Raw genomic sequence first — 8,445 nt, 5'->3', positions numbered from 1 at the left:
TGCGTTACCGTCACACAAAGCATGTTAATGTAGTGCCTTCGATGTAGACGAGTGGCGCCGCGAAGCGCAGTACAGTATATTCTCCACATGAGGGCGCCCCGGACACTGTTATGAAGGAACCACTAACTACAGTATAAAACATCACAGTACGGTTGAAATATATATGGCAAATAGAAATCCTATATGGATGGTGTTAAGAGATAGATGGGAGGTATTGAATAGAGTTGAAGGATGGGACTAATAACAAATAACAACAAATAATAACAAAGATAGCTAATAATGTAAGCATACTGTGTCCATAATAAGTATATAGGTTGTATGTTGGGAGCTTTTGGGAAAGAGCACAGTTAGAAAGATATGGCATTTAGAAGCAAACCGGATGGACATCATGAAAATGATCGGAGAGGTTGAGAGTAGAAGAAGTTCAGGAGCAAAAAAAAAAAAAATATATATATATATATATATAGATAGATATAGAATTATTGTAAAATTAACTCTGTCCATAAGGTGTAGATAGTAAGTATAGACCGGAAGTAGAGGCCTGGGCATTGTTGTTCACTAATTTACTCCAAGTAGGGAAAGGATGGTGGGGTTGAAAAGTAATAAAGGGGAATATATATATAAAAAATAAAAAATAAAACATGGGGGATTGGAAGTGATGCAGACAATTACATTGATAGAAGATACAATCTATCTGCAATATTAAGCTGATCCATCCCCCCTATAAAAAAAATTAAATAAAAAAAATTACAAAAAAAAAACTACAGTATTGGGACAAAAGGTGCCTGATCAGGTTACTAATCCAGGGCCCGTATCCACAAAACTCTCTGAGTCTTATACTCTGGTAAGACGCTTTGTGGATACGGGCCAAAGGGTATTGAATATTATGAAAACACTCAGCCACAGGTTTTCAAAACCAGTACAACTTTATTAGAAGAAGGAATAAAAACTATAGATAGGGTTATGGTTTAGGCACTGGTAGGGCTTGGTCTAGGCTGCATCTCAAATAGCACCCTATCCTCAATATAGTGCACTACTTTTGACCAGGGACCGTAGGGTAAAGTAGTGCACTATATAGGGAATGGCACCAATAGGGTTCTGGTCAAAAGTAGTGCACTGTAAAGGGGACAGGGTGCCGTTTGAGACGTACCCTTGGTATCTACACTACAGACTGGCTCTTCTTGTCCTTCCGTCTGTCATCCTCAGAGTAGCGACGGAAGGTCTCCCCTAGCAACGGCTCTAGTCCCTCAGCCGAGCGGGCACGCATGGCACACGCGATGACGCCGGACACCACCGCCGCCACCAGCACCACGGCGACGATCGCTATGGTGATGATCTCGGACAGGGTGTAGGGGCGAAGCTGCGGGTAAGAGAGCAAAAGCACCAGTTTGATAAATAAAATAAAATAAAAACATATATATATATATATATATATATATATAGGGGATTGGAAATGATGCATACAATTATATTGATGGAACCCACAATCTATCTGCAATATTAAAGCTGATCTACCCCCATAAATAATAACACAATTAACAGTTATCTACATTATGTAGACCCACACAGGGTGGATAGCCTGACCCTCCTCTCAGCTGGGAGTGTAGGCTTTTGCTCTAGCCCTGCACTAGAGTTATCAGTATTACAGTTAACTGTCAGACTACAGTTACGTCCCAAAAGGCCACTATTCCCTGGACTCTGGTTAAAAGTAGTGCACTATGTAGGGAATAGGGTGCTATTTGGAAGATAACCGTAGAGTTCAAAGGTCATACAGTATCTGTGGATGACTCACTGGGCCGTGTGACCTCGTAGGTGTATCCCAGGTTCTCTGTGTGTGTGTGTGACTCACTGGGCCATGTGACCTCGTAGGTGTATCCCAGGTTCTGTGTGTGTGTGTGACTCACTGGGCCATGTGACCTCGTAGGTGTATCCCAGGTTCTGTGTGTGTGTGTGACTCACTGGGCCATGTGACCTCGTAGGTGTATCCCAGGTTCTCTGTGTGTGTGTGTGACTCACTGGGCCGTGTGACCTCGTAGGTGTATCCCAGGTTCTGTGTGTGTGTGTGTGACTCACTGGGCCATGTGACCTCGTAGGTGTATCCCAGGTTCTCGGGGGCTGTGAGGAACATCTCAGCGTTGGTGACGGGTGGCCAGAAGGGAACCATGTTGAACTGTCTGTTGTGACCTATAGGAGCGTTCTCCTCCGGGTACACTGCCTCACCTGGGGGACCACATGAACGTTAGGTTAGAGCTGACAGCTGTGTGTCTGCAGATGCTTTCCCATTGGTCTGTTTGAATTAATTGTTTGTGTTCTGTGATTGGTTGCAGGTGTGACATATTGTACCTGGGGCGTGTCGGCTCAGCCACTCATCAAAGATGGCATCAGTGAAGGTGTGGAGCAGGACAAAGATAGGGTCGTTGGGGGACAGGTGTGTCTGCCCTCCTGTCCCGTTGAGGAACAGGTGAGCCAAGTTATGGAGGCTGCGTACCACCGGGTCATAGCCACCCTGAGGGGCACTGTAGCCTGGAGGGAGGAGAGGAGAGGAGAGAGAGAGAGGGGGAGGAGCGGAGAGAGAGGGGAGGAGCGGAGGAGATAGGAGAGGAGAGAGAGGGGGAGAGAGAGGGGGAGAGGGAGGGAGAGGGGAGGAGCGGAGAGAGAGCGGGGGGAGGAGAGGAGGAGGAGAGAGATGGGGAGGAGAAGGGGAGGAGGGGGAGGAGGAGAGAGAGGGGGAGGTGAAGGGGGAGGAGAGAGAGGCAGGAGAGGAGGAGGAAAGAGAGGGAGGAGAGGAGAGGAGGAGAGAGAGGGGGAGGAGAGAGAGGGAGGGAGGAGAAGGGGAGGAGAGAGAGGAGAAGGGGAGGAAAGAGAGGGAGGAGAGGAGGAGGAGAGAGAGGGGGGAGGAGAGAGGGAGGAGAGGGAGAGGAGGAGAGAGAGGGGGAGGAGAGAGGGAGGGAGGAGAAGGGGAGGAGAGAGAGGGAGGAGAGGAGAGGAGGAGGAGAGAAAAATGTATGCACGCATAACTGTAAGTCGCTTTGGATAAAAGTGTCTGCTAAATGGGATCTATTATATCCTCACCCTCTACGGTGTTCCTGAAGCTCTCTGAAGAGGTGGAATAGTAAGGGGGGGTATCGAAGGTTTTGAGGTCCAGACAGTCCACTACATCCTGGGGTTCAGGCAGCCTCTGTACCATGGGACGTGCCACGTTACCTGCTGGGTTCCTCCTGATGGGACTGGTCTCTGAATCTATAGGGTCATAGGTTAGGGGTTAGGGGGTCACAGGTCTCTGAATCTATAGGGTCATAGGTTAGGGGTTAGGGGTCACAGGTCTCTGAATCTATAGGGTCATAGGTTAGGGGTCACAGGTCTCTGAATCTATAGGGTCATAGGTTAGGGTTAGGGGTCAGAGGTATCTGAATCTATAGGGTCATAGGTTAGGGGTTTAGGGGTCAGAGGTATCTGAATCTATAGGGGTCATAGGTTAGGGTTTAGGGGTCAGAGGGTCTCTGAATCTATAGGGGTCATAGGTTAGGGTTTAGGGGTCACACGTCTCTGAATCTATAGGGGTCATAGGTTAGGGGTTTAGGGGTCACACGTCTCTGAATCTATAGGGGTCATAGGTTAGGGTTTAGGGGTCACAGGTATCTGAATCTATAGGGGTCATAGATTAGGGTTTAGGGGTCACACGTCTCTGAATCTATAGGGGTAATAGGTTAGGTTTAGGGGTCACAGGTATCTGAATCTATAGGGGTCATAGGTTAGGGTTTAGGGGTCACAGGTATCTGAATCTATAGGCTCATAGGTTAGGGTTTAGGGGTCACAGGTATCTGAATCTATAGGGGTCATAGGTTAGGGTTTAGGGGTCACAGGTATCTGAATCTATAGGGGTCATAGGTTAGGGTTTAGGGGTCACAGGTATCTGAATCTATAGGGGTCATAGGTTAGGGTTTAGGGGTCACAGGTATCTGAATCTATAGGGGTCATAGGTTAGGGTTTAGGGGTCACACGTCTCTGAATCTATAGGGCACAGAGGGTTCACATGTCAAAAAGTATTGGTCTCTAAACTTAGGGATCACAGATCAACTGGTCAACGTCCACATTTACTATGGATGCATCTCAAATGGCACCCTATTCCCTACATAGTGTTGACAAAAGTAGTGCACTATAAAGGGGCTCTGGTCTAAAGTAGTGCACTATAAAGGGGCTCTGGTCTAAAGTAGTGCACTATAAAGGGGCTCTGGTCTAAAGTAGTGCACTATAAAGGGGCTCTGGTCGGTCTAAAGTAGTGCACTATAAAGGGGCTCTGGTCTAAAGTAGTGCACTATAAAGGGGCTCTGGTCTAAAGTAGTGCACTATAAAGGGGCTCTGGTCTAAAGTAGTGCACTATAAAGGGGCTCTGGTCTAAAGTAGTGCACTATAAAGGGGCTCTGGTCTAAAGTAGTGCACTATAAAGGGGCTCTGGTCTAAAGTAGTGCACTATAAAGGGGTTCTGGTCAAAAGTAGTGCACTATAAAGGGGCTCTGGTCTAAAGTAGTGCACTATAAAGGGGCTCTGGTCTAAAGTAGTGCACTATAAAGGGGGTTCTGGTCTAAAGTAGTGCACTATAAATGGAATAGGGTGTTTTTCCTTGGGCAAAAGCCAAACTCCTTGGCTCTGTCTGGAAACGTAGCTTTAGCTAGCTGTTAAACCCTCTCCTTCATCAGTCCTCACCTCCCTCTCAAAGCTCACTGGAGGACGGGCTCGAAGGGGAAGGACCTTGATTGGATCCTTTCCTCCAATGAGCTTTGAGAGGGAGGCAAGGAATGGAGGAATCGTTTCAGAGTTTTCCCCCTGGTTAGGTCATGTGGTCACAGGTCAGGAAAATCTCTCTGTCTCTCTCTCTCTCTCTCTCTCTCTCTCTCTCTCTCAAACACACACACACACACACGAGGAGCTACTGCATAGCTGTGTTCTGTCTATTTGAGTGTAATTCCTCTTGATCAAAGAGAACCAATAGACTGGCAGACTTCTTCCTCCTAAGCCTAATAATGCCCATATTAGGAAATCACACCATAATAAGTAAACCATGTTCTGTCAGGTCACACACCCCTCACTCCTCTCATGTTCTGTCAGGTCACACACCCCACTCCTCTCATATGTTCTGTCAGGTCACACACCTCACTCCTCTCATGTTCTGTCAGGTCACACACCCTCACTCCTCTCATATGTTCTGTCAGGTCACACACCCTCACTCCTCTCATGTTCTGTCAGGTCACACACCCTCACTCCTCTCCCAATTGATGCAATTTTGAATCCCTAGGAAATTGTAGGACATTTACTGAGACAAAAGTAGGAGGAAGTGAGTGTTGTAATCTGGCCCAGATTATGCATACCAACCAGACTAATCTCCTAATCTGGAGTCATGTGAAAGCATATTATAATACTGATTCCCTTACTTCAGACCTTCAGGACCCTTTGTTCATTGTGTGTTAGTTATAATTCCTTCCAAAGCCCAGAGAAATCACTAGCCAGTACTAATTCTCAGGTCCAACCAAAATCACTGTTACAGATGGTTCCCATTATCCAGAGTGGCACAGTCTTGGGTTAGTTACTGTCACTTTCCCTGCCCCAGATCAGTCTTGGGTTAGTGTTACTGTCACTTTCCCTGCCCCAGATCAGTCTTGGGTTAGTTACTGTCACTTTCCCTGCCCCAGATCAGTCTTGGGTTGTCTGTCACTTTCCCTGCCCCAGATCAGTCTTGGGTTAGTTACTGTCACTCCTGCCCCTTGGGTTAGTTACTGTCACTTTCCCTGCCCCAGATCAGTCTGGGTTAGTCTGTCACTTTCCCTGCCCCAGATCAGTCTTGGGTTAGTTACTGTCACTTTCCCTGCCCCAGATCAGTCTTGGGTTAGTTACTTCACTTTCAGCTCTTGGGTTAGTTACTGTCACTTTCCCTGCCCCAGATCAGTCTTGGGTTAGTAACTGTCAGTTTCTCTCTGCCCCAGATCAGTCTTGGGTTAGTTACTGTCACTTTCCCTGCGCCAGATCAGTCTTGGGTTAGTTAATGTCACTTTCCCTGCCCCAGATCAGTCTTGGGTTAGTTACTGTCACTTTCCCTGCCCCAGATCAGTCTTGGGTTAGTTACTGTCACTTTCCTGCCCCAGATCAGTCTTGGGTTAGTTACTGTCACTTTCCCTGCCCCAGATCAGTCTTGGGTTAGTAACTGTCAGTTTCTCTGCCCCACATCAGTCTTGGGTTAGTTACTGTCACTTTCCCTGCCCCAGATCAGTCTTGGGTTAGTTAATGTCACTTTCCCTGCCCCAGATCAGTCTTGGGTTAGTTACTGTCAGTTTCTCTGCCCCAGATCAGTCTTGGGTTAGTTACTGTCACTTCCCTGCACCAGATCAGTCTTGGGTTAGTTACTGTCACTTTCCTGCCCAGATCAGTCTTGGGTTAGTTACTGTCACTTTCCTGCCCCAGATCAGTCTTGGGTTAGTTACTGTCACTTTCCCTGCCCCAGATCAGTCTTGGGTTAGTTACTGTCACTTTCCCTGCCCCAGATCAGTCTTGGGTTAGTTACTGTCACTTTCCTGCCCCAGATCAGTCTTGGGTTAGTAACTGTCAGTTTCTCTGCCCCACATCAGTCTTGGGTTAGTTACTGTCACTTTCCCTGCGCCAGATCAGTCTTGGGTTAGTTACTGTCACTTTCCCCTGCCCCAGATCAGTCTTGGGTTAGTTAATGTCACTTTCCCCTGCCCCAGATCAGTCTTGGGTTAGTTACTGTCAGTTTCTCTGCCCCCAGATCAGTCTTGGGTTAGTAACTGTCAGTTTCTCTGACCCCACATCAGTCTTGGGTTAGTTACTGTCACTTTCCCTGCCCCAGATCAGTCTTGGGTTAGTTACTGTCACTTTCCCTGCCCCAGATCAGTCTTGGGTTAGTTACTGTCACTTTCCCTGCCCCAGATCAGTCTTGGGTTAGTAACTGTCAGTTTCTCTGCCCCAGATCAACCCTAGTACTGGACTAAAAAAGCATGCTCGGTCTCCATAGCACAGGGTTAGTAATAATACTCTGGTTGTCATCACTGTTACAGATGGTTCCCAGAGTGTTGTAGTGTTTACAAGGTGTTAGGACATATCATGCTCACTGTTACAGATGGTTCCCAGAGTGTCGTAGTGTTTACAAGGTGTTAGGACATATCATGCTCACTGTTACAGATGGTTCCCAGAGTGTCGTAGTGTCTACAAGGTGTTAGGACATATCATGCTCACTGTTACAGATGGTTCCCAGAGTGTTGTAGTGTTTACAAGGTGTTAGGACATATCATGCTCACTGTTACAGATGGTTCCCAGAGTGTTGTAGTGTCTACAAGGTGTTAGGACATATCATGCTCACTGTTACAGATGGTTCCCAGAGTGTTGTAGTGTCTACAAGGTGTTAGGACATATCATGCTCACTGTTACAGATGGTTCCCAGAGTGTTGTAGTGTTTACAAGGTGTTAGGACATATCATGCTCACTGTTACAGATGGTTCCCAGAGTGTCGTAGTGTCTACAAGGTGTTAGGACATATCATGCTCACTGTTACAGATGGTTCCCAGAGTGTTGTAGTGTCTACAAGGTGTTAGGACATATCATGCTCACTGTTACAGATGGTTCCCAGAGTGTTGTAGTGTTTACAAGGTGTTAGGACATATCATGCTCACTGTTACAGATGGTTCCCAGAGTGTTGTAGTGTCTACAAGGTGTTAGGACATATCATGCTCACTGTTACAGATGGTTCCCAGAGTGTCGTAGTGTCTACAAGGTGTTAGGACATATCATGCTCACTGTTACAGATGGTTCCCAGAGTGTCTTAGTGTCTACAAGGTGTTAGGACATATCATGCTCACTGTTACAGATGGTTCCCAGAGTGTCGTAGTGTCTACAAGGTGTTAGGACATATCATGCTCACTGTTACAGATGGTTCCCAGAGTGTCGTAGTGTTTACAAGGTGTTAGGACATATCATGCTCACTGTTACAGATGGTTCCCAGAGTGTCGTAGTCCTCTACACTCTCACAGATCACCCTCCACTGGGAGAAGACAGAGTTGGGGCTGAGGCTGTTCATATCGAAGGCAGACCTGGCTCCCCAGGAGGTCGCCAGTACACACGTCACACTCACTGCCGCCAATGGCAAAGTTCCAGTAGGGGAGGGCAAAGGTGGCGTCACCTAACATGTCCTGGAGAGGATGGAGAGATGGAGAGGATGGAGAGATGGAGAGATGGAGAGGATGGAGAGATGGAGAGATGGAGAGATGGAGAGGGATGGAGAGGATGGAGAGGATGGAGAGGATGGAGAGGATGGAGAGATGGAGAGATGGAGAGGATGGAGAGATGGAGAGATGGAGAGAGATGGAGAGGATGGAGAGATGGAGAGGGATGGAGAGGATGGAGAGGATGGAGAGGATGGAGAGATGGAGGGATGGAGAGATG

The 8,445-nt window shown here is 47.4% G+C and overlaps 1 pseudogene; it reads right to left on the bottom strand.

Moving 5' to 3' along the window:
- Positions 1-920: 920 nt before the first annotated feature.
- LOC123485720 overlaps positions 921-8,445 on the bottom strand; it is a 33,436-nt pseudogene continuing 25,911 nt past the window's right edge.

The sequence above is a fragment of the Coregonus clupeaformis genome, unplaced genomic scaffold (genome assembly GCF_020615455.1).
Source record: "Coregonus clupeaformis isolate EN_2021a unplaced genomic scaffold, ASM2061545v1 scaf0817, whole genome shotgun sequence".
NCBI lineage: Eukaryota > Metazoa > Chordata > Actinopteri > Salmoniformes > Salmonidae > Coregonus > Coregonus clupeaformis.
This window is presented reverse-complemented; position numbering and strand designations above follow the sequence as displayed.